The 26,780-nt window shown below is 46.4% G+C and overlaps 1 pseudogene; it reads left to right on the top strand.

Moving 5' to 3' along the window:
• The first annotated feature begins 23,057 nt into the window (after window positions 1-23,057).
• LOC138390360 (caspase-3-like) lies at window positions 23,058-23,719 on the top strand (annotated as a pseudogene).
• The last annotated feature ends 3,061 nt before the right edge of the window (window positions 23,720-26,780 follow it).

Here is a 26,780-nt window from a genome sequence, read left to right as displayed (position 1 = left end):
TGAAAACAAAACAAACACTCAGCAAGAAAAGGGGGGAAACACCCTGAGCGCCACCTCGGCTCCAGGCACTGCTTTAACTATGTGAATGACCCAGTGCCCGTTTATGAAGGAGGAAATCGAGGACTGAAAGTGGTCAGATAACTTATCCAAAGACATGCAGCTGTGTAACAGACGCTGAGCTGGGATTCACACGGGAGTCAATCTGTCCTCACTCTCCTTAACATGACTGCCATTCTACCCATGACAAAACCCAGGCTGGGAGGGATGAAGTGACTCGCCCAAGTCCCAGGGCTAGTATGGAACAAACCGAGACTTAACCCAGAGCTCCTGACACCTAAGCCTGGCCTCACCCCTTGTTTGGGGGCAGGGGGACACTACTGACTTCTGAAAGAGAAAATGCATATGCAATTCAGTGACTCCTTACTTGACAAGCCAAGGAGTGTGACACACAAGGGGAGACACTGAAATCTCCTCAGCTCTCTTGGGGTGGGAGGTCCAGGAAGCCCCACCCTCACCCCAGCAGGTGTGAAGAACCCCATCTCAAGCCCAGGGCCCCCTTGGGCCTTTCCCTGACTCCCCCCACCAGACTTTTGCCCTGCTGAGCACTCCTGATCCCTCCCCTCAGCCTGGTGCCCCCATGCAGATTTGCATTCCCCTCCCCCCAAAGACCCCTCCAGAGTGGGCCCCCCACTTCCAGCCCAGCTTCATCAGAGCACCAAGCCCCGCCACCCCTCACAAAGGTGGGAGCTCCCCAAGCTGGGCTGCTGTTTCCCCATCAGGCAGCCGTGTTGCCAGTGCCCCCTCCACCCTCTCTCCCCCCGCCACTAAGGGCAGGGGGTTCAGACCTGGACGTTCAAGAGAAAAAGATGGGTTCTCATCCCTACCCCTTCCCAGTTCCTCATTTCCACCCTCTCCCAGGAGTGCCTGGTCTACTGGAAGTTTTTCCCATAGAAGAGGAAGGGATTCTGTTGCCAAGGACGCAATGCCAGCCTCCACCTATGGATTCAAGGTGAGTCCTCATGGTTGAAACTGACAAGAAAGAAACCAGCGACTGAGGTGGCCTTGATCTCACCATCTAAGTAAACACCAGCACCAGTGCGATGACTTATCCCTCACACCAAACACACAATCCATGGTGTGCTTTGGACCCCAACACACAGGCCTTTCTTAAACCCAGGATCTCTCCTCTGCTTCCTCCCGCAAGCCTCAAGAGCTCAGTCTTCTTGCCTCTCTGCAGTAATTCTGCCACTGCTTTGTCCCTCAGGTTTGCAGCAGTCACTGCTGGTCGCCAACCGTCCACCAGTCCCCTCCTCCTCCTTCTTGCTGGCAGATCCCACTTTCCACAACAAAGGCCGAAAATGCCAAAGACCTGGTTTCCAAGCCACCCTTGCTTCTAGAAGTGGCCTAGATGGGACCTAGTTCTGGCCGGTGATATGGTGAAGTCTTCTGGAGAGCTTATAAGGAAGATGGTCTGCTTTAGTAAGAAAAAGATGCTGGAAGAAAAAGTTCCCTGCTCTCCCTTCTTACTTTGGATATTGACATGGGATGAGCTATGCCTATTGCTTCCTGAGGAGAGAAAAAGGAATTACAGAAAAATCAGCACGGTTGAGCTGCAGAATTACCCAAACCAGGGGCCTCTTAAGTCTAGATTTCGCATTATATGAGACAACAAACCTCTATTTATAATTTACTTTAAATCAGTTATTCTGGTTTTTTGCAATGAAAAGGATCTCAACTGGTACAGACTAACTACAGGAGGACACTCAATCTCCAGCTCCCCTCTTTGCTGCTGCCCAGAAATCAAACATCATCCATAAAGTCCAACCAGACATTCTCTGGCCAAGGAGCCCACCTGGGCTGAACTCCTGCCTCCTGCTTGTATCACTAATGGAGGAAGAGATTGAGCAAATATATGGAAAATTGAGCATTGGATCAGATAATGAGACCCCAAAGGGAGGTTGGAGTAATAGGGTAGAGAGAAATGAGGCCTGAGTTACTCAATTTGTTTTTTTCTACTGATGCAGCTAGGTGTGACGTTTCCACTGTCTTCTAAATATCCAGATATGTGACCTCTTTCTTCTGTAACTTCCTCCTCTGTTGAATTACTGTTTCTCAGCATATCAAGTCTAACTCCCTCCTGCCCTTGCATTCAAGGCCTTCCACAGCCCACCCCAGGCATAGTCCTTCCCAACAGCAAAGATAGCACACTCTGCTCCAGTCTGACAGGTCTCAAAGTGCTGCACACACAGGCCACAGTCCCATCCCCATGCTTGTCTTTAGGCTGTGCCCGTGGCTAGAATGCCCTGCCTCCTTCTCTTGCCCACCCATGGCTGCTCCACCTTCCAAGCCCAGATCAAGTCCCACTTGCTCTGTGAAGCCTCCCTACCTTCAGCAACCCTACTGCCCTCTTCTTTCCATGAATGCTTGAGATTTTATTTCTCCACCACATCATCCAACCTGGAATTATAGTCATCATCATTTAACTGCCATGAATGTTGGCTACATGTCACAAAACCCAGGACCCTACTCTTGAGCTAATGGTCCCAGAGCACAGAGAAGACAAAGGTCACCCTAGCTTGTAGATTCTCCAGCCCATGGGAACAGGCCCTGCCTGTCTCAATTCTAACTCATAAAAGAGCATGATCACAAAGGCTTTATTTGTTTTTTATCTGTTTGTTCATTTGTTTGTTTGAGACAGAGTCTTGCTCTGTTGCCTGGGCTAGAGTGCCATGGCATCAGCCTAGCTCACAGCAACCTCAAACTCCTGGGCTCAAGCAATCCTCCTGCCTCAGCCTCCTGAGTAGCTGGGACTACGGGCACCTGCCACCACGCCCAGTTAATTTTTTCTATTTTTTTTTAGTAGAGACTGGGTCTCACTCTTGCTGAGGCTGGTCTTGAACTCCAGACCTCAAGCAACCCTCCCGCCTCGGCCTCCCAGAGTGCAAGGATTACAGGTGTGAGCCACCACGCTCAGCCCCACAAAGACTTTATTTGTGAGCAACATGTTCTCCAGTACCATGCCAACTCAGGTGCAATCTTCCATCGTCCAAAGCAGCACATCCCATAAATAACAGCTAATGCCTTGAACAAACATAGGGTAGCTTCTGGTGTTTGCTGTTCACAGGTCTTAGGGTATCATCTCTGATATCTATAGTCCATATACCACAAACACCATCTCAACCCACTTTAAACTTTTCCAGCACCTACCCCCAAAATATTTTGTCTTTATGTATTCTTCTCTACCCGAATCTATAAACTTAAAATTCTAAATTGTGTTTGATACCCATATGTCAACAGGGACTTCTGTGTTGATCACTGCCAACCCCCCTGCCCTGATTCCACCTACCACCTCCCCAAGATTCCTACAAATTATGAAAGACTTTATATCCTGGTTCCCATCTCTGCCTCTGGAGCCTGCTTTCAAGCATGAAATATCTATCCTATACCATGAGCCACATGCAAAATTCAACCCTAACCTCAATTTCCACCCAAAACAAAACAAAAACATACAAAGCATTTATGAATACAGATGATGTTACTGAATATTAGGAAAGTCTCAAGGAAACTTCATTTCCATCCAGAAAGGAAAGCCAACAGACTTTTCTGAGATCAGGAAAATTCTGAATGCACTAGAAGAGGTTATTCTCAAAACTAGGTGTTACCAAGGGGGATGGAGGTGAAGCAAAAGTCACGTCCCCACCCAGAAGCTGGCAAGGCAGAGACTGGCGTGGGCAGCCCGGAAGACCATGCCAACCTCCCCTGCCCTGCCAAGGCCCAGGTGTGAAGCCGGATGGGCACCTTCCCAGTTCCCCTCGCCTCTGTGCCCACCAGCTGTCCCCAAGCCCTTCCCCTCTTTCTGAGCATCACCTCCACCTGGACCATCTTCCTTCCTATTTCCCTTCCTCCTCCACCTGCCATCTCCCTCCTACTAAAGTAGCACTCCGCCCTCTGCTGGACGATCCTGGCAGTGGCCCTGGCCTGCCCCTAGCCCACTCCCTTCGTCCTCCCGGGGCTCTGAATTGAGAATGCTGACATTCCCACCCTGTGCCATGCCCTGGCCCTCAACTACTGCTCCCGGGAGGCCAAGGGACACATCAGAGGGGCAAGGGAGGAATCGTTGTCGGGGTCACTCTGACCCACCTGGGGAGAAGCTACATCATGCCCTATCCTCACCATTGGACCAGCAGCTCCAGCGGTCAGGGGCTGTCTTCCCCGCCGACTAGGAGCTTTCTGGGGGTCACTCTGTGGTTCGGGCCACCGTCTCTGGCTCTGCTGGGTCCCTCGTGCTAGCTGAGGGAAAGCAAACTAAACAAAGCAAGCCAAGGCCCAACAGCAACAACCGAGGTGGACGTTGTGGGTGAACACATTTGCAGCTGGGGAGAACAGGCTGGTCTCAGGGAACAGGTCACAGCTGGGGTCACACCTGCTCTGAACTGTGCTGAGACAAAGAGGATCCACTCCCAGGGTGTGCTGAATTTTTCCCAGAGATTAAACCCCTTATTAAAGCGCAGAATAAAGAAGCTCCTCCCTGCCTGCTGGCAGGCTGCTCCACCTGCCTCCCATGACAGCAGGTGGTGACCTCCTCTCCGCAGTGCAGTGCCCGGAGCTCTGATTACCTCAGTGCCCCGTGCCTCACCTTGTCACCTGAGCTCCCCAGAACAACTCAGGCCGTGGCAGACACAGACACTAGGAATCTTGGAGGGTCTTCGGCAAGAGCCAAGGACCCAAATCCAGCTCAGAGGACCCAGAGACCTCAGAGCCATTTGGGGAGGTAAAGTTCTGAGAGGCCAGCAGGGAGGGCCCAAGTCTCCATCCAGCTCAAATGGGGTGAGGCCCACCTCTGCCTCCCTTTCCTCCCAGGTGCCTTCTTTTCTGGGGTCTGTCTCCTGCACCTGCTGAGGGCCAGGCTGCCCTGGCCGTGGATAAGCAAAGACCAACAAGACAGACAGGAGTCTTGCCCTCTCATAGCTTATAGTCTGAAAATAAAGAATTCATTTTTAATTTTTGTTTTTCTTATCTTCCTTTCATTTATTAATTATAAAAAGTAACTCATCCTCATTACAGAAAATTTGGACTACACAAAAGCACATAAATTAGAAAATAAAAACCATTCATTATGTTAAAAATGATTCTTACTTTGCTTTTTGCTTTATAGTACTTCTTCCTTTATTTTTTGTATTTTTATTAACCTAATGCATGCACATTGCTTTTTTGCTTTTTTTCCTTTTTAAGAGACAGGGCCTTGCTCTGTCAGCCAGGCTGGAGCACAGTGGCTATTCACAGGCATGGTCATAGCTCACTGCAGCCTCAGACTCCTGGGCTCAAGTAATCCTCCTGCCTCAGCCTCCCGAGTAGCTGGGACTACAGGCATGCGCCACCATGCCCTGATATTTTTATTTATTTTTTGTAGAGACAGGGTCTATGTTGCCCAGGCTGGTCTCAAATTCCTCAGCTCAAGTGATCCTCCCGCCTCAGCCTCCCAAAGTGCTAGGATTATAAGTGTGTGCCACTGCGGCACCCCGCACACATAGCCTTTTAAAAGTTAATTAGTTTGAAAAAGTTTATTTTAAAAAATAAGCATTCCCTGCCCTGCCTGCAGCCCCTCTCTTCAAATGCAATCATTTTAAAGGTTCCTCTTTCACTTACTTTGTGTACTGCCATCATTCTAATACTGTGGCTTCTGCTTCTATCAAATGCATTGATTTTAGACACAATTTGCTGAATCCCTACAAGGAAAGATAGAGATTTAACTCTCCTGTATTCTACTTCCCAACTCCTCTTTCTCCCAAGTTTCGGTAATTATATTATAATTTTAGTTCTTTTCTTTTTTTTTTTTTTTCCAAGATGTCTTTATTTATTTCAAATTCCAATAGAATATGTTTTATCTAAATATTTTTTATCACACAACTAAAACATTTTCAGAAATAGAGTTAAATACATCAATCTAGTTACAAATTCTAATATAAAGAGTACAAAATATAATGTTATAAACTGTATTTTAAAAAAGGAAATACAAATTCTATGGTCTTTTGCATTTTACTGCCTCAAAGTGTAATTAGCAAAGCTGATGAAGAATGAACACATCCCCTTGGGCGGTGCCGCCGGGCACCTTCCACAGGCCCCTCCCAGGGCTCCGGAGCACGCTCACTGTGGCAAGGGCCTCCCGATCACTTGAAGTTCTGGCCTGCGATTTTTTTTTTTCTTTTTTTGCTCAATGAGTAACATGTTCTTCAGTTAGAACCCACCACAGTTAAAAGCAGTAAAGTAACACATGTTGCTTCAGACACTCTGAAGTGGGAAAGTAAAGCTATACGAATGCTGTCTTTCCTTGCTTCCTCTACAGTACTGAAACCTCCCCAAACTTGCAGGGCCAGGGGGAGGAGGGTTGCTTGTTTGTCTTGTCTTAAAGAAGGAATGTTGGTAGAGTCTCCAGCCACAAAAGCCCAGGAGGTCCTGTCTGCCACGCGCGGACCTGCTGTCTGTGGTCCGGAAGACACTCCCATCCATCCACAACCTACGCTCCACCTCTCCGTGGAAGGACACAGAGCGACCAGAGCCACCACCCCGAGAGGCCACAGAGAGATGAAACTTGCCCCTGCTCCACTCAACGCTGCATCCTACAGGAGCATCAGGCCATTGAATCCCCGAGCGCCTGCGCCTTTACGGAGGAGCTCAGACCATCTCTCAGCAACCTGTGTGGGGAGGCCAAGTGCGAAGCTGCGTCTTGGCGGCCTGGGACAGTCCCTTGCAAAACCCACGCTCCTGCAACTCACGGAGGGACTGCACACTAACTCCCAGCTGCTGCTTCCTGGAGCGCCTTATTTTCAGGAAACCAATGTCTTTCTTGGTTTAAAAAAATAAGTAAATATTTTTTAAGGGGTAACCTCTTAAAACATCTAATACTTTTCAGAACCAAAAAGACAAAATTCAGTAGGCTTGAAAATTTGTATTGTGTTGACAAGAATGAAATTTGTCACCTAGGATTACAATAACAGACTTTGCAGGGAGCAGCGGAACATGTGGAATTTTAGTTCTTTTCTTGACTACCTCTGTAAGCTAAGCCTCCCTTTGATTTCAGACAGTGCCCCTTAAGTCCTCACTCTGTAAGATGAGAATATGTGCGTCCCTCCCTTTCCCTCCAACCTCCCTCCTCACCTTCCTCCTCCCACCCTCTATCAGTCACATCTTCATTTTTACACTGCTGTGTAAAACATTGACATTCTGTTCTGAAATTCATAATTAAATCTTTAGGCTTTGTTTATAGGTGCATTAAAAATAATTGAAAACCACAAAAGTGTTTACCTAATTATGGCAACATAATTATTGTTTACTACATAGCCAGAAGTTGCTAAGATGACACTTCTTTATCTAATGGGCCAGGATCCATTTATCTCTGGTCTCTTATAGGGTAATAGTCCTAGCATCAAAATCAAGAAATTCTTTTTTTCTTTTTGCTATAGACTGAATGTTTGTGCCCTCCAAAATTTATATGTTGAATCCTAATCTCCAACATGATGGTATTTGTAGGTGGGGTCTTCAGTAGGTGACTAGGTCATGAGGGGGGAGCCCTGGTGAATGGGATTAGTGCTCTTGCAAAAGAGACGGCAGAGTGCTCCTTTACACCTTCTGCTGTGTGGGACATGTGAAAAGACAGCCATCTGTGAACCAGGAAACAGACTCTCACCAGATACTGAATCTGCTGGCGCCTTTGTCTTGGACTTCCCGGCATCTGGAACTGTAAGGAATAAATTTCGGTTCATGAATACCCAGTTTATGGTATTCTGTTATAGCAGCCCACACGGACTAAAAGTGCTAAGACACATTAACTCCGTCAGTTGCTCAAAATCATGCCACATTTTAGTGTGCTTTCTTCCTAGACCATGACTTTGTTATCACTTTCTGTTTTATCTGAAGTCTCTAATTAACTTTGGGGTTTTTTTCTCTCGTAAAGAAAAGAAATCTATACTTTTTACATTATATTACTACTGTCTTCCAGCTTCCTGTTCTATTACATGAAATTTTTTCCACTAAAGTCATTTTTCTGGAAACACCCTTATTGAATCTCTCTGAGGATGTGCTTTCCTTCCAGCCCTGGCATTTTCTCTTTTTCTTCCAGGGCCATTGGTTATTCTGCATGTTATTTTATCCTTTCTCTTTCATGCTAGGAGTGTTCTTCATGTTTTGGTGATTTTCTATCCTTAGGAATAACAGATTAGGTTAGTTTTTGCAAGTAGCTCTTAAGTCGATGCAGGCTTTCCTGTGCTGTTGTGAGAGTATCTCTATTTTCCCAGCTGGTTTCTCCTCTGCATTAGGAGGTTGCTTAGAAGCACCATTCCTGTGGCATGGCAACCTTCACTCGAGAGCGAATTAACAGGGAACCGGCTGTTTATGCTAGAACTGGGAAGGCTTTATTCTGGGATGCCAAGAAAGAAGTTCCAGAGTGTTTGTTCATTTTCTTTAGAGAAGAGCTTAACTCAGGCAGCTATGGCTCTGCAAACAGGTAAGGAAGAGAGGGGAAGGGTCTGACTGGCCTAGCTGGTCCTAGCATTGCCGATCCCCTTCTCATCCTCACCTTCCATTGCCAACTCATCCCTAAGTCTCTCTGGCATCCCAAGGTGTAGGTCAGGCCCCACCCATACCCCAGTCCCTTCCAGGCATCATATTCCGTCTGACCCTTCCTCTACCCTGATTCATCTACCCACACACCTCCTTTGACTTTTCATCTTATAGAAATGTTCAAATCTCTCACCCCCGGTATGAGCCACCTCATATCATCTTTGCTGTTATGGGTTTATATTCCCTTTTTAACGGGATCTCTGAGGGTGACACAAACACAGGTCCCCAACCCATTATTTGAAATCAAACATCCATTATGGTTCATTTGCTGTGTTTCCTTCCAGGCTTTTTTACAGCCATAAGTTTATGTTCCATAACGTATTAACTTCACAGGAGAGTCATGACTTTTCAGAAAAGAAAAGGAACAAAGTACAGACAAATAACTTTGGAAAAATTCTCCCTTGTAGAAATGTACAGGACACATCAGCATAATGTATCAGTCAAGACTTAGAAATTCGAGCAATAGAAACTACCTCACACTGATTTGAGCAGAAAAAGATTTTATTTAAACAGTATTCTATAGTTCACAAATTCACCTGGAAGACTAGATAACTAGGACTTAGAAAATGGGCAAAAACAAAGAAAAGTTACATAAATAGAAACACGCCAAAATCATGCCACTGAAGCAGGCTGGTGAGGACATGGTCACCCTGAACGCTGATGCCAAGGACACCGAGGAAGGCACCCGCCACCTGCTTCCTGGGGTAACCAGCCCAGATCCAATGCCCAGGAAGGTGCAGCTATCAGACTGGTGAAGCCGCCAGGGAAGAGAAAAGGTAACTGGAATTTTCAGCTCCTGCCATAGGAGCTGGACGCTGCCTCGAGAGATGAGAAATTCTCACATACAGGATGGGGCCAGGCACTGGGAAGCCGAAAAGAAAAACTATCCACGACCTGTATCTAATAGGGCTCTGAGAAGACTTGCAAAAATGAAAACTGTCTTACGTGGTTTTGCCTTGACTTTCCCAGCCTTGTTTTACCAGAGCCCTTTTTCTGGAACAATCATTAACAAACATCTTGCAGAAAGTTGTGTTCTACAGAAAGCAACATGGGGAATGCTACCATATATATTTAGAGAAATAGTAATCATTTTTTACACAAAATTGCAATTTATTGTACATATAATTTTGCATCAATTAATGTGTAACAATATATAACTTAGCAATATATAAGTTAACAAAGAATAATTAATATGTTTTTCTTTTTTTCTTTAAGAGACAGGGTCTCACTATGCTGCCCAGGCTGGAGTGCAGTGGCTATTCACAGGTGCAGTCCCACTACTGATCAGCACAGGAGTTTTAACCTACTCGGCCTGGGCTGGTTCACCCCTTAGGCAACCTGGTGGCCCCTTGCTCCCAGGAGGTCACCATATTGATGCTGAACTTAGCTTGGACACCTGGTCGGCATGGTGCACTACAGCCCAGAACTCCTGGGCCCAGTGATCCTCCTCCCTCAGCCTCCAAGTAGCTCGTACTACAGGCGCACATCACCATGCCCAGCAATATGCTTTTCTTGTGTCGGCATTCTTAACGTTTTTCTTTTTTATACTTCCTAACTTTTTCCTTTGTTTTCTGCTTTCATTATACGGGTTCTGTTTGTTTTATCTTATTCTCTCCAGTTATTTGGAAAGCATACTTTGCTCTCTATTTTTCCTGTTTGTACTTTAAAGATTTTTGAAAATTTTTACCAATATTGTTCTAATATTGAAAATCAAGAATTAAATTGTATCCTTTCATTATCTTCATGTAAAATGAGGAAATTAATACACTTTTACTCTTTCCCAATCCACTTCCTACTTACTGGTGTTCAACAATATGACTTGGGATTTTAACTCCAATTGTTGCTAAGTAAATGTTGTGTTTACATTGCATTTTTGCTTGAAATAATTATTTTTTAAACTCCCAGTCAATGTTATTATTACATTTCAATATTTTAAGCCTAACTGTATGTATAATTGGTTTTATTGGTTTACCATCAAGAATTCTAAGTCACAAGCAATGTGGTGGCTCACGTCTGTAATCCCAGCACTTTGGGAGGCCCGGAGTTCAAGGCCAGCCCTAGCAACATAGCTAGATCCTGTCTCTACAAAAAATACCAAAAATCATTATCTGGGTGTGGTGGCACAAGCCTTTAGTCCCAGCTACTCAGGAGGCTGAGGTAGGAGGATCACTTGAGCCCAAGAGTTCGAGGATACAGAGAACTATGATGACTTCACGGCACTCTAGCCTGGGTGACAGAGGGAAACTCTGTTCCTAATTTAAAAAAAAAAAAGAATTCTAAGTCACCATTCTAGAGTTCTTAATTTTTAATCCTCTGGGTCAGGGGTAATACTTCTTCAAGTACTTTACTTCAAGAAGAGAATATAATTGGTACATTTTATGGACCTTTGTATATCTGGGAAAATTTTTCTGGTGTCTTCCCAGATGACAGCTTAGAATTACAGCATTCTGACTCACAACCTTTTTTTCCGTCAAAACTGAAGGTTTTGCTCCTTTGTCTTCTGGCCTTATGAGTAACTTCAAAGAAATGCGAGATTCACTTAAAGTGTTCCTTTATAGGTAATCTTTTTTTTTTTTTTTTTCCTTGCAATCCAGTTCTTTTGCCTGGGAGTGTCTGGGCATATCTGTGTTTTTATAAATTTTGCCTGGATTGCAGTGAGCCTTTCTGGTCTACACACTCATGTATCTTTCTCAGCTCCGGAAAGTTTTCTTTCTTTGTGCAGTAAATAGTTTTTTCTGTTCTGTTTACTCTGGCCTTTCCTTGGGAACAATCGTAACTGAAGCAAGACAGTTCTGCCGTTCAGGGTCCAAGTATGGAATCAGGCCTGCCTGGGGTCAGACCCCAGCTCATCCAACAAGCTCTGTGATCTTCGGTACATTTTTTAACCTTCCCAAGCCTGTGTCCTGGTGTGTAAAACGAGAATAATAATACTTGCAAGGATTAAAGATGATTATAAACGTGTCATTAGCACAGTGACTGGTACCTGAGAACTATCAAGTTGCAAGGCACCTCGAGTTTTACCTACTTGTTCAAAATCAAGTGGGGAGGCCGGGCACGGTGGCTCACGCCTGTAATCCTAGCACTCTGGGAGGCCGAGGCGGGTGGATCGCTCGAGGTCAGGAGTTCGAGACCAGCCTGAACAAGAGCGAGTCCCCGTCTCTACTAAAAATAGAAAGAAATTATCTGGCCAACTAAAAATATATATAGAAAAAATTAGCTGGGCATGGTGGCACATGCCTGTAGTCCCACCTACTTGGGAGGCTGAGGCAGTAGGATTGCTTGAGCCCAGGAGTTTGAGGTTGCTGTGAGCTAGGCTGACGCTACGGCACTCACTCTAGCCCGGGCAACAAAGCGAGACTCTGTTTCAAAAAAAAAAAATCAAATGGGGAGACCAGGCGCAGTGGCTTATGCCTGTAATCCTAGCACTCTGGGAAGCCGAGGCTGGAGGACCACTTGAGCTCAGGAGTTCGAGACCAGCCCTGAGCAAGAGCAAGATCCCGTTTCTACTAAAAATACAAAAATTAGCCGGGTGCGGTGGCGCACTTCTGTAGCCCCAGCTACTCGGGAGGCTGAGGCTGGAGGATCATTTGAGCCCAGGAATTGGAGGTTGCAGTGAGCTATGATGACCCCACTGCACTCTACCCCAGGTGACAGAGCAAGACTCTGTCTCAAAAATAATAATAATAATAATGTTAAGATATTGTGACTCTTTTACATAATCCAATAATCTTTTGTAATGTGAATAATTTCATCCTCTAAATTACCCATGTGCAATTAATATATTCAAGTATTAATGTTAATTACTATGTTTGATAACATAAAAGGCTAACCTTTGTTGCAATGCTATAGCTCTAGAGAAAGTTGGGGGTTTGTTGCAGTTGTTTATTTGCTGTTTTTTGTATCCCCTGCCCCTTCCTCATCCACGCTGATGGTTCACGCCTGTTTCAAGTGACATCTGGCAACACTGACAGACACAGTTAGGGGCTACTCTTACTGTCACAATGTTCGTGCCATCCATCACTTCCAGTCCCCTCTTTCTTCTCTTACACCTACTTTCTGCCCTGTGGTTCTTTGGGAGTTAAGTTCTCTTACTAGATATAGAAAGATTGGGAAGCACAGGGGGAATTTAGGGCCCTCGCTGCCTCATATTGACAGATACGCAAACAGGGAGACAAACACTAAAACAAAATCAAATAAGCCCTGCAAAGAGTCATTTTGTTGACAGTAACCCTGTATAAACAGGAACCTCCCTCTCGCCATGTCGGGGGAGGAGTAGGACCACCCCTTCCAAGCACCACTGCCCACCTAGCATTAATGGATTAATGGGTTATTATGAGAGTGGGACTGGTGGCTTTATAAGAGGAGGAGGGGAGACTTGTGCTACACGCTCACCCCCCTGGCCATGTCATGCCCTGGGCCACCTCGGGACTCTGCAGAAAGTCCCCACCGGCAAGAAGACCTTCACCAGATGTGCCCCCTTGACCTTAGACTTCCCAGACTCCAGAACTGTAAGAAATAAATTCCTTATTTACAGATGTTTTCTTCTGGGGGGAAAAAAACAGAAAGAAATTCTTTTTCTTTATAAGTTAGTCAGTTTCAGGTTTTCTATTATAAGCAAGAGAAAACAGACTAAGACACCCATTTTTCAGATGATGAAATTAAATCTCAAAGAAGTTAGCTGCTTTCCAAGTCAAAGTCCACCTCCCTGCCTTCTGCAATGCCATGCTGCCTCAGAGCAGCACTGCCAGCCCAGCCCGGCTGGCACCAGAGACCCTGGGTTTGCATCTCAGCCGTGGGCACAGCACTTCACTTGTCTAAGCCTCTGTTTCCTCATCTGGGAAATAGGGGTAAACCCAACCCGCAAGTCATTTAAAGAGCCAAGTGGGAGAAGAGACATTAACACGGTATTTCTCTCTCAATTATCCCCAGTTATATGTGTATGTGTTAGGGAGAGGTGGCATGAGTGTGGGCAGGGGACAGTGACCCGGGTGTGTTGCTGTGACAGGGTGTGAATGTGGGGGCTCCTGAAGGGTTGTCTCAGTCAGGAACCTTTTGGCTAAAAAAAAAAAAACAAAAAACTTCAACTAAAATTAGCTTCAGAAAAAAAAAAAAAGCAGCCAGGTGGGCATGGGTGGCACATGCCTATAATCCCAGCTACTTGGGAGGCTAAAGCAGGAGGATTGCTTGAGCCCAGGAGTTTGAGGCTGCAGAGTATAACCACTGCACTCCAACCTGGGCAATATAGCAAGACCCCATCTCTAAAAAAAGAAAAGGTGGGGAGGAGGGGTGGAGAGCTGATGCTCTGTCTCTCTTTCTTGGAAGATTTCACTCTCTCCACCTTCGGAGGGCTTCCTCCACAAGGAGACAGACAGCCCCTGGCTTTCACCATCCATGCCTGGCAGTCCCAGGGAAAGACGGCATCCTTCCCCTAGCATCCTTCCCCAGGAAAGGACCCTGATTGTCCCAATTTAGGTCACATGCCCACTCCTTCAACAATCATCCACAAAAGCTGTGTTTGAGGCTTGAAGGAAAGAGCACTCTGATGCCTCATCTGTATAAAGTTGGTATTTGTTGCAAAAGACCCAGAGAACTCCATTCCTCAGAACCTTCTAGAAGGTGTCAGGCTTGAGGATGTTTGCTGAACAGTCTCCTCAGTTAGCCCTCATGTTCTCAACCTTGTCATACTGAAACTGTAGCACAGCGACCTGACATGGTTTCAAAACTGCCTTTAGGAAGCCATGTCACCTGGATCTGACCTCTGGGCTTCAGGTACAGTTTCTTCTCAGCTATGACCCATCTTGCTACATCACCCACAGATGCTGAGCCACACTCCCCCAGGCCACGATGGCCAGTAGGCCAGTCTCTCAGTTGCCTCCTCTGTCACAGGGTACGAGGGACTGGGCAGGGTCGCCCTGGCCGGGGCCCACGGCATCAGGGGACAGGCCTCTCAGGTCAGCCAGGCCTGCGGTCACACCATGGCAAGTAGGAGTAAGGCGTTATAATTGGGTGCACCACCAAAACCACGTGGAAATGGGGAAGGAAAGCTGCCCTAGGAAGGAGGGCTAGGCTATCAGAAGCGGGAAGAAACCGGTCAGACCTGTGAATGCAAACAAATGCAGAATGACACCAAGGCCCGCTAGCCCCTGTGGCCCTGTACAGGCACTCTGAGCGTGCCAGGCCCTATCACGCCTGCCATCTGGTCCCAGCTGCTGGGCCAGCTTCATGCAACGGGCTGACTTCACCGGCTCCATGAACAACAGTTTCCATTTCTCAAGCCAGGGCAAGGGAGGCTGTGACAGTTTTGCCAGAGAATCCAAAGAGCACATGAGTCAGCTGCCTGGGTCAAGGCCCAGATCCCTGTGGCCGGATGGCCAGAGAGGAGGACCTGACCCTGAAGAGAAAAAAGGGGAGCAAAGAAACCCAGCCTGGGGCTTGGACAGCATAGGACCCTGCCTGCCAGGGCCACTCCCCAGGGGCCATGTGCAGGGCTGAGATGTGTCCTCAAGGTTGAGATGAGGACCACACTCAGTGGGGACGGGATAAGGCACGTCTCTGGCTTGCCCCTCCACCAGCCACCCACTCAGGGGCCAGAAACTGGCTTCCCCTCTGCACCGAACTCCTCACCCCATGTCTCCCACCTCCCATGCCCTCATGCTTCCAGCCAAGCCAAGACACTGGAGCCCCGCCCACCCCTACCCTGCTGGCACAGCTACTCCTGCTGCCCCCGGGGGCAGAAATACCAAAAATGATGGAACCACCAGAGCAAAGCGTGTCCTGAGGGTAAACACTCTTCTGCATTATCTCTTTAATCCCAACCCTAAATGGTGGGCTCCATAATTGTCCCTATTTGGGAGATGTGGCAAATGTGAGAAAGGACAAGCAACTTTCCCAAGAACACACAGCCAGAAATAAGCAAGGCAGGATGCAAACCCAGTGTGCTCCCCGCCGCCCCTCCCCTCCTCTCCTGCCTCCTTTCTCCACAGAAAGCCCCCGGGAGCAGACCTTCCCCCAGGCCTCTTATCCTAACTCCCCCATTCACTGATTAGTTCTACAGACCTCATGTAACAGGGTGCTAAAACAGAACTTTGTCACTGTCTCCTTTTTCACTGTGGCCCCAAAGCTCAGGACAAAGGGTGTTAATAGAAGGCTAACCTAAACCTCAGTCCTGTGACTTTGTCCCTTGCCTCAAGAAAAGGAAAGGCTGGGGTGGAGTGAGGGGGTGTTGGGGGTCATTTGCTCCCCATCCGCACCCCCACATGGAGGAGGCAAGGTGCTTCCCTCCCCCGCTCCACCAAGCAAGAGGAGCTTTAAGGGACCCACTCAGAGAGCCTGGGCTGTGTCCAGTGGAATTGAGGGATGCAGGAAATGGTTCCTGACTCACCCCTTAAAAATCCCAAAGACAGAGGGGAACCGCCCCAAAGCAAATGAGGAAAGATGTCTTCGTAGGGTACAGCTACACTTTGACTGACATTGTCAGGGCAATGTTGGGGTCCCGTGGCCAGACAGCAATCCCCACAAAACGGGGCCTGCCAGCAGGGAGCACTTACCTGTGTCTGGGACCTAAGATGTCACCAAGGAGGTGATATTTAGGGAGTGGTGCCAAGAGACAGGGGAAATTGCATGAACAAATCATGGAAATACAAGAGGGCACGGCGAGATCAGATGAGGGCTGGTGTCTGGCATGTGCGCGGCTCTTCTTCTGCCAGCAGGGGGCGTCCTCAGCAAACTGTGCAGGGAGGCAGGTGCGTTTGGTCCGCAGAACGTGGCTAATGGATGCCTTATCTCCAGTTTGGTGCTATGATCAGGTTTTCGCTTAAGCTACCCGTTAGCAAACACAACTCACCACAGTAATCAGTTCTTCTACATGAAGGATACACATACACTTCATCCTTAATCTTTCAAAGGCTCCCACATGACCTGTGGGTGATTCCTCAGCCTGAGCCATCAGGCCAAACAGCTCCTTGCACCTACATCTTGTCATAACCCCATGTTTCTCTATACATACCAGAAGCAAAGCTTTCTTTTGCCTCCAAAAAGGGCACAGAGCCAGGCCTAGGGAAGGGGCAAGTTGCAGAAAATGAAACAGGAAAGAGGTTAAGGCAGAACTGCGAAGGGTGGTGGGTGCAAACCTAAAGGCTCAGAACTTGCTCTGTATGCCTTACACGAAGCCAGTGCGGGATTTTACACCATGGAACCAGCCTCATTTGCCAACAAGGCAAACGTAACAGAATGTGGAAGACAGGCTGTAAAGTCTAACTCAGCCTTTTCCTTACACAGCGGGGCTGCCCATCACTAGAGCTTGACGAAGAGGAGCAGAGGGGTCTGGCTCCTGCTCCAGACAAATGCTGTGCAAACGTCCGGCCCTCGGTTTCTCCCAGGCAATCCCTCGGCGATCCCACCACCCAGAGGGCCCCTCGGGCCTCTCCGCAGGCAGGAGCACGCTGAGTGGGGCCGGATGGTCGGCAGGGGGCGCCAAAGGACCGGTGGTGACGGCCCCAGGCGGGTCGGATCCTCCTGCCACGTGGAAGAAAAGGAAATTGTTCCGTGTCCAACCCCTGGCGCAGCCTGACTGATGGGCTCCGTCATACCTGGCCCCATGCTCTGACCCAAAATGGGAAGACAAAAAGAGAGTATGAACTAAAATAAAATCTTGAGCCCCCAGCAGACTAAATGGACCCACTCTTGGCCAAGAGGACCCCAGAAATACCCTAAAGAGTTGGTGACCCTGAGAAGGGAGGTCAGACATGCCTCCTCATGCCCCCTCCCTTCTTGGAGATATCCTTTGTAACTCATTAACAGGCCTAAGGTTATGGGAGGCAAAGCTTAAGCCACACCTGCAGGTCCTCAATTTACTTAACAGATCTTATATGTCCTGTGGCTTGTCTATGATTAACAGACTTCCTTATCTTAAAGCATTCCAAGCCTTTAGACAAACGTTCATTTCTTAACCAATTACAAATCAAAGACTCCTTAAACTCACATATTACCTGTAAGCCCCCGCTTCAATATGTCCTGCCTTTTCAGCCAAACCAATGTACACCTTCCATGTATTGATTATGACTTTAGGTGTAATTCCTGTCTCTCTGAAATGTACCAAACTATAACCCAACCACAGCGAGACCACTTGCTCAAGGCTTCTTGGGCATAGCTCTGGGTCATGATCACTCATACTCAGCTCAGAATAAACCTCTTTAAATTATACAGAGTTTGGGGTCTTTTCTGCTTTGCTTGGCTGGAGATTTGAAATGTTTGGGTTTCACTTGATGTTTTGTAATGTGTTTCTAAATTTTTTCAAAATATATTAAATACATAGTTCTGGTGTTTTTAGTGCTATAAATTCTGAAAACTTTTACATAGAATTCAGGCATTCGCCCTCATATTTTATTAATGTGTGAAACAAATACCAAAATGCAGGCATTGACATTTTGCTCCTGTAGAACCACCGCCAAGAATGAGCCCTCCCAGGCTCGACTGGTTTTTCTGTTGCTACTGTAAATTTAAGCTGCAGTTAGGACAGGGCTTTTGGAGTGGAGCGATGAAGGTGGTGAGGGGAGCCTGTGGGAGCCAGAAAGGACGGGAGAAGGAAAGGGGAGTCTGTAGTGGGAGGACGTGGGGAGAGCAGGGCTGGAGGGACTGTCAGGGTGCAGCCATTCATTGTCAGGGGGTGCCAGGCAGCTGGGCAAGAGAAAAAACCATGCAAAGGGCCTTGGTGAGTTCCCACTAGACAGGGTAGACCCAGCCCTCATGCTGACCCCTCAGCCTTCGCACCATGGCACAAGGTCCCAACCTTCCTGCAAGTGAAAGCTTCCCTCTCGGCCCCATGCACCCACAAGCCCAGGGAGTGCTCTCTGGCCAGAGGCAGTCACCACCCTGATGCAGCCAGACACACACACACACCAGGACAGCTCTCCACAGCACCCCTAGGACAACTACACAACCAAAGGGTGCCCTTGAACACCTAGTGGGGTGGTGAAGAGGAGCTCCCTCTGATGCATATGGTGGACAGGGGCAGATTTATGCCATTGGCACGAACAAAAACAGCAGAATGCCAAATGGTACATTCACCATGAGTACAACGTAAAAGCCAGAGGTACAGGAAGATAATATGAAAGTCCACCTGGAAATCACTATGAGGATGGTAGAATTTTGAATTTTTAGTGTTTTCAGTTTTGTATCCATCATAGTGTCTTCTCATAATTTCCAAAAGCCTATTGCCCCCATGCTCTTCTGATCTCTCAGGGAAGGCCAGGCCGGGTTGTCCACCACAGTGGGCAGATCTGCTCCCATCCCAACCACCAGCCCTTTGCCCCGGGAGCACTCACCTCCTCCACCAGATGGAAGCCATCACTGGGCCCCTTTTACCCCACACCTGCCTTCCCCAACCCCACTCTGGCTCCATCATTTCTCCCCCTCACTCCAGATCCATAAGTACCTCTCCTAGAAGTTTCCCAGACAGCCTCCCTCCTCCCTACCTGCCTGCCCCTCCTCCCCAGGTGTTCAAAGTGAGCAGGGTGGTTTCACTAAGCAGTGGCTTCATCTTTCCACGGTGCTTGGCTTCAGCCACTTGACTCTTGGTTGGTTTTTTTCTTGTTTTCATTAAAACAATAATCACACATGGTGACAAACTCAATTTTACATTCTCTTGTCCCACCCTCCCTACCCACAGTCCCTGTGGCTAATTTATTTCAACTGTTCCTGCCTTGAGTTCTTCTGGTGACCATTTCCACAACTGCAGATACGATGTTTACTACCTTACTAATTGATCTATCAGCTTTGTGGTGTTGTTATTGTTTTGACAAATGGATATTTGGTTGAAAAATAAAGAATTCAAGTAGCACCATATATACCTCTCTACAAAGGTCACGGAAAAATAAAAGTAACAACAAGTAATGAAAACAACATCCTTCTGCCCCACCCTCCATTCCCAGTCCCCAGAGTCAACAACTTTTAACACTTTCACCTGTTACTTCTGGTCTCAGGCCTAACCTTGGTCACTTCAGCCTTATCCTGGCCGGAGCCCAGGTGGCTCCTCAGCAGGTCACCAGCAAGTGGCTTTCCCCCTTGGGTTCCTAGCTGCCCACACCCTTGACCTTTGAGGGATCTGGCAATGGAAAAGTGTCTTTATTCTCTTTCAAAAAACTCTTAATACTACCTAATAAGTATTTACTATGTTATTATTATTTATTACTTACTTGCTAACCATAATTATTATCATTTACTATAGTACTGTGCTAAGTATTATAAATACATGATTTCATTTAATCCTCACAACATCCCTAACAGGAAGGTATTTTGTCTCCATTTAATGATGACAAAACTGAGGCTCAGAGTGAGTAGTTAAGCAGCTCGCCTATGGTCAGGCCTCTAGCGGTGGCACAGTGAGGATTGGAACCTGACTCTACCTCATTTCAAGGTCTGGGCTCTAACCACTATGCTATACCGCACCCCTACTACTGAGCCAGGTGTGGATCACTGTGCTGGGCAAGGGCACATGTTCGGGAGCAGCAGACAGGTAAGCAGGTGGCTATGATATCAGGTGCTGGTATGACAGCCTGCCACATGCACAGTGCTCTGTGTTCTAGAGCCCAGCCCGGTAGATTGGACAGCTGCGATGCCCAGCATGGCAGTCAATGAATGAGATACCCTCTCCTCTTCTCTGCTCAGGGAGAGATGGGGGGATTGGAAAGAGTCTACTTGGAGCTTTAGCCAAATACCCCAATGGTTCAGACAGAGCTATGCAAAGTTAATGGGGTGACCTTTGTAAAGGAAAGAAGCTCAGAGGAAATTAGGGGCCATGATAATTCCCAGATTGCTTCTTCACAAAGAAGAGGGTCAATGATGATAAAAGTTGCATAATTTGCTTTCCTCACTAAGAAAGACTAGGCTGTCCACTGCTGGGTAAATCTCCAAGAGAACTGAAAACATGTGTCCACCCAAAAACCTCTACTTGAATGTTCACAGCAGCATTATTTGTAACAACCAAAATGTGCAAATGACCCAAATGTCCATCAGCTGATGGATGCATAAACAAAATGTGCCCTGTACATACAATGGAATATTATTCAGCCATAAAAGAATTAAAGCACTGATGCCTGCTACACCATGGGTGAACTTGGAAAACATCATGCTAATAGAAGTCAGTCATTTATATGAAATGTCCAGAATAGACACAGCCATTGAGACAGAAAGTGGATTAGTGGTTGCCAGAGGCCAGGAGGAGGGAGGAATGGGCAGTGACTACTAATAGGTAATAGGTTTCCTTGTGGGATAATGAAAATGTGCTGAAATTAGATAGTGGAGATGATTACACACTTCCGAATATATTAAAAACACTAAATCATACATTTTAAAAGGCCCAGTTTTATGGTATGTAAATTATATCCCAGTAAAGCTTTTTTTCAAGAAAGAAAGAGAGAGAGAGAGAGGAAGGAAGGAAGGAAGGCAGGCAGGCAGACTAGGTTATTTTTGCTTAGGAAGAACACTCTCCCTGTGGCGAGGCATGCTGGCCTCCAGGGGGGGTGGACCCCTTAGGTTCAGGAGGCACAGTACTGAGGGCACACAAAAATGTTTTAATTTTCATTTCTTTTAAAAGCAGAAGAGGCCAGGCATAGTGGCTCACACCTGTACTTCTACCACTCTGGGAGGCCGAGGCGGGAGGATTGCTTGAGGTCTGGGGTTTGAGACCAGCCTGAGCAAGAACAAGACCCTGTCTCTACCAAAAAAAGAAAAAGAAAAAAAAAAGACAGAAGAAATTTGACTATACTAATTATAATGAATCTATAATAATGAATTCATCTTGGTTTGCATTTGTCTTTATATCAATGCACTAATAAAATGTAATTTTTAATATTTTTCTATGGAGGGAAGGGCCCACAGAGGCCTGGGGCCCGCGGAAGTCATAAGCAGCCCCACTTGTGGGTAACGCCTGAGGAAGTCGGGCCCAGGCTTCACATACTGAAGAGAATTGGAATTAGAGCACTCATCTTCCCCACTCATGGGTCTAGGACTCCACCTGACCCAGAACCCTCCAGAACTTGGAGGCTCGAAGAATTGTGAGAGGAGAAGGGAGAAGAGACATCCACTGAGAGGGAGCAAGACCATCCCCATGTGAAAGCCCTAAACTGAGCCTGGAGGCAGGAGAGCGGCTTCCCAGGGCTGTGCCTCTCGCCTCCCGGCAGAGGAGGAGTGGAAAGGGGGAGCCTCCAGGCCCTCCCCACCCTCCCCGCTTCTGCCGGGCAGAGGGCTGGGCTGCTCTCCTCTGGACTCTGGGAGGACACAGGCAAGGAAGTAAGGAAGTTGGGCTCCTAGAGGAGGGGAAAGGATCTCCTTGGACATCCCACCAAGCAACAGCCAGGGGCTCACCAGGCTTCTCTTCATCCGCTGCCTGCTCCCTGCCCACGCCGTTCTTGGTATGAAGTAAGAAGAGCTACTGCAGTAAGCCTGATCCCTGACTTCCTCCCCTCCAGCACTGCCTACGAGAGCTCTTCCCTCGCCTAGCTCCTTCTGCAGACTCCACTGGGTCTGCCCCTGCTCACCACCTGGCCTAGGTCCCAAGGTAAGGCCCAAGGTGCCAGCAAGGCTGGAGCACTACCTCCGTGAGTGCCACCACAGGCCTCCTGGCATCCTAGACTCCATCCTACCTCCTCCCCACCCCATACCCAATGACCCTACATGTTCATCTGTGGGCACGTGTCTGCCCTCTTCCTGCCACCCCACTCCACCGCTGGTCATATCCTCATTATCGCACCAGTGCAGGGCACCAGCTCCCTCGAGGGTGCTCTGCCTACACTCCAGGACCCCTTCCCCAGGATCCAGATGTCCTTGAAGTCCAGGCGTTCATCAAGTCACCACTCTCTTCAAATTCTTCATTATCCACTCCACACCCATGGCTTAGAGATGGAGCTTTCAAACATTCCTTTATCCCTAGAACCTTTCTTTAAAATAAACCTTACAGAGAAGTCTGACATATGAAAAATATAGGGCTTTGACTGAAACAGGGTAACGGGCCAGGGTACCCATCCATCTGAGCCACGACCCCATCATGGGGAAGCCCCTAAGCCACCTCTGAAGATCCACTAGGGGGTCTCACTCTTGCTCAGGCTGGTCTTGAACTCCTGGCCTCAAGCAATCCACCCACCTCGGCCTCCCAGACTGTGAAGATTACAGGTGTGAGCCACCATGCCCCGGCCCCAATAGAGCTCTTGAAGTTCAAGCTTCACTGAATCCTATCAGCTGGCCAAGAGTTTTTAAAATGATACTGTCTAAGGCTGTCAGAGATGCCAAGAAAGGCTGCTCTCATTTATCACTAATGGGAAGTGTGAGTTGTTATTGCTGTGTTGGAAAGTAATATAGCAGTAGCTATTAAAATTAAATATACATATACTGAGACACAGAGCAAGGCAAGCAGCTGCTGGCTGTGTGGAGGTTTTGCGTTCATAAAAGTATCCATGGAGAATACTGAGAACTCAGTGGATTCAAAATCCATTAACATTTTGGAACAAAGATCATCCATGGCAGCAAATCAATGGACTCGGGAATCTTCTTGGACAAGGGCTACAAAATGGATTATCCTGAAATGGGTTTATGTATAATAATTAATAAGAAGAACTTTCATAAAAGCTCCGTCAGGTACAGGTGTAGATGCAGCAAACCTCAGGGAAACATTGGTGAACTTGAAATAGGAAGTCCAGAATAAAAATGATCTGACACATGAAGAAATTGTGGAATCGATGTGCAATGTTTCTAGAGAAGATCATAGCAAAAGGAGTTTTATTTGCGTGCTTCTAAGCCATGGTGAAGAAGGAATAATTTGGGGGACAAATGGACCTGGTTATCTGAAAAAAATAACAAGTTTCTTTAGAGGGGATTATTGTAGACGTCTAACTGGAAAACCCAGACTTTTCATTATTCAGGCCTGCCGAGCGAGGTAGAGAACTGGACTGTGGCATGGAGACAGACACCGGTATCAATAAGGACACGGCATGTCAGAAAGCACAAGTTGAGGCCAACTTCTTGGACGTTTACTCCACAGTGCCTGGTTACTACGCCTGGAGAAATTCAAAGGGTGTTTCCTGGTTCAGGCAGGCACTTTGTGCTATGCTGAAACTGTACGCTCACAAGCTGGAGTTTATGCACATTCCTACCTGGGTTAAGGTGGCAACAGAATTTGAGTCCTTTTCCTTTGACTCTACTTTTCATGCAAAGAAACGGATTCCAGGTATTGTGTCCATGCTCACAAGAGAACTGTTATTTTTATCACTAAAGAAATGGTTGTGTGGTTTTGTTTTGTTTTTTTACTTTGTATGCCAAGTGAGAAAACAGGATGACTGACTGATACTGTATTTCCTGCTCTCATTTAAATCTAATCTAATGTTCCAGATGGTACTTTGAAACATATCCCTCCCACAGTAGTAGAACCAATACGAAGCTGCCTCAGACTCAAAATCAGGTAGTCGAAATTGAATTTAATTAGGAATAAATAATAATGGGTAATGATGCAGTCCTTACAAGAGGAAATGATTGTAAATTTACAATTTTCATAATTGGCAAGTTTTAATGATGCTATGCTATGAATTTTTAAGTAATCATGAAACATTGCACTAAGGAATTTTAACGATATCCTCCCATTTAGAACGGTGCATTTTAGTTTTTGTCAAACTATAAAAATGATTATGTCGGAGAACTTAGGGATCCATGGCCATGGTCAAAGCCTTGAACCTTTAGTTTAGAGTTGATATACACGGATGAGTCAACTGTGTTTTTAGACCACTTATCTAAGATTATGGTTTTATGATGTTTGTCCTGAGCATGTCCTTCCTGTGTAAAAAAAAAAGGTCATTGTTTAACATTGAAAAAGAAAGTAAATATTTGAGAGGACGTACAAGCAAACTAAGTTGATTCTTTTAATGCTAAAATGCACCAATTTGTAAGGGATGGCGCCACCACCACAAGGTGCTGCAATGCAGCTGACCTACCAGCATGGAAGTATCTTCTGATTTGTGCACATCAGCTGAGCTTCCCATACCAGCAAAATGCCTGAAGAGCTATTATGTAAAAACCTCGAACTGTTGATTATTAACAGGATGACACGAAGAAATTCTATAGGAACATGCTAAAATACAACCCATATAATAAAAATGGAACGTAAGGAAAGAGCAATAAATGGGTCAGCTGGGCTCTCTGTAATTGGAGAGCAGATGGCCGGGGCCTGAGCAGAGGCGGGGCGCAGCCTACTCCGGGGGAGGCGGCTTCGGGAAAGGACCACCAGCCAGTTTCTAGTGCGCATGGAGGATACCCCAGGGCACAAATCGCCAAGTAAGAAAGCGAGCCAATGGAAATTTTTCAAAGGTGGTGCGTCACAATAAAAATTGTAGTCCTCTCTGTAGTAAAATGTTTCAGCATGTTAAGTTATTTTTCTGTTGAGGTTTACAATCAAAGGAAAATAGTAGTAATGTTTTATACCGTTCGCTGGAATAAGAGAGCCACAGCTCACGGGGCGGTAGCAGTCATGCCGGCGGAGCCCCACCTCTGGCCCGGGAGGCGCAGGCCCAGCTCAGCCGAAGCCAGCCAGGCAGCCCCCGCGCCTCCCCACTCCCCGAGGCTCGGTCTGCCGTTTCACCCGAGCTTGCCTTTTGCTCAAAGAAAGGAACTCACGTTTATAAATGACAGCTATTTGTTTTAACTAGATCTGTAACTTTTTCTAAGTAAATGTAGCATGTAATTGTATCTTAAGGTGTGTTCCTGTGTGACAGTTGTGTAAAAATTTATTTTGCATTTTTATTTCAAAATATGCTTTCAAACTTAAAATTAAAATAAATAAATAAATATACATATGCCCTGCAACCCGGCAGTTTCACTCCTGGGAATCTGTACCACAGAAATAAAAGCATCACTCCTTATGGATGTATATAAAAATATATTATTCAGCAATATTATTGCTTGTAGTGAAAAAAATACTGGAGTAGGAAAGACCCATCACTAGGGAAATAGGAAATGATAAGATAAATTATGGTGCTTCCATACCTTTGAATAATATACAGCCATTAAAAAGAAGGATTTAGATCTATCTCCAGTTGTCTTGAAGAGAGTTTCATGACATATTGTTAAATGGAGAACAAATAAAATGCAGAGATGTTTATATCATGATCTCATTTTTATAATGCAATTACATTATACAAAAACATCTCTTATAATTAGAGCTAACTCAATTTATGTATAGTGACATGATCATAAAGAAAGCTATGGAAGAAGGTATTCTAGTCTATTAACATTGGTTATTCGAGTGTGGGGAAATAGAACAGTCAATTTCAGTGAATTTCTCAAAGCTCTGGTAAAAGCCTCAGTCTCCTGAGATTCTTCAAATGCCTTGAGAATTAGAGTTATAGCTATTTGTATAGATAGTTGCTGCGATCCAAACGGATAGTAAAACTTCTCTTATCTCCAAAAGGGGGGGTCAAATGCTCACCACCTGGAGTAGGTCCCTAGGTTAAGCCCTGTGCCTGGAAGACTGGAGTGTTATCTCCCTAGGGATTTAGACTTCAAAAGGGATGAAGACCCAGAATTCAGAGACAACTGTAGGATGGAAAAGCCGGATTGGGGGAGTGGGGGGTTGTCTGGTTCCAGGATAGAATTTTACATTCCAAAGGGTCAGTGTTAGGATTTAGGCTCCTGACACTTTCCAAAAAGACCCTTTCAGAAGGAGAGGAGACAATAGCTCTCTTCCCCTTTTATAAGTTGAGCAAAATCGTTTTTCTTTGTCCTTAGTCTTTAGATGTTTGGTCCTCAAATAGAATTTGGCTTTCATTTTGTTGTCTTAGGGTAAGACTTGGACCAAGGAGGGCCCTGACACACTGATTACTTACTGTAAGGTAATTAATAAGATATCTATCTGTCCAGAACACCTCATGTGTGCATTCAGTATAAAATTAGTAAAATGAGGCCAGTTGAGGTGGTTCACACCTATAATCCTAGCACTTTGGGAGGCTGAGGAAGGAGGATTGCTTGAGGCAAGACAAGTCTGAGCAATATAGCAGGAGCCACATCTCTACAAAAAATACTAAAAAAATTATCCAGGTGTGGTGGTGTGTGCCTATAGTCCCAGATACTCGGGAGGCTGAGGCAGTAGGATCACTTGAGCCCAAGAGTTTGAGGCAGCAGTGAGCTCC

Source organism: Eulemur rufifrons, chromosome 8 (genome assembly GCF_041146395.1).
Source record: "Eulemur rufifrons isolate Redbay chromosome 8, OSU_ERuf_1, whole genome shotgun sequence".
Taxonomy (NCBI): domain Eukaryota; kingdom Metazoa; phylum Chordata; class Mammalia; order Primates; family Lemuridae; genus Eulemur; species Eulemur rufifrons.
The sequence above is the reverse complement of the archived record's forward strand: the minus strand, read 5'-3'. Positions and strand labels throughout refer to the sequence as shown.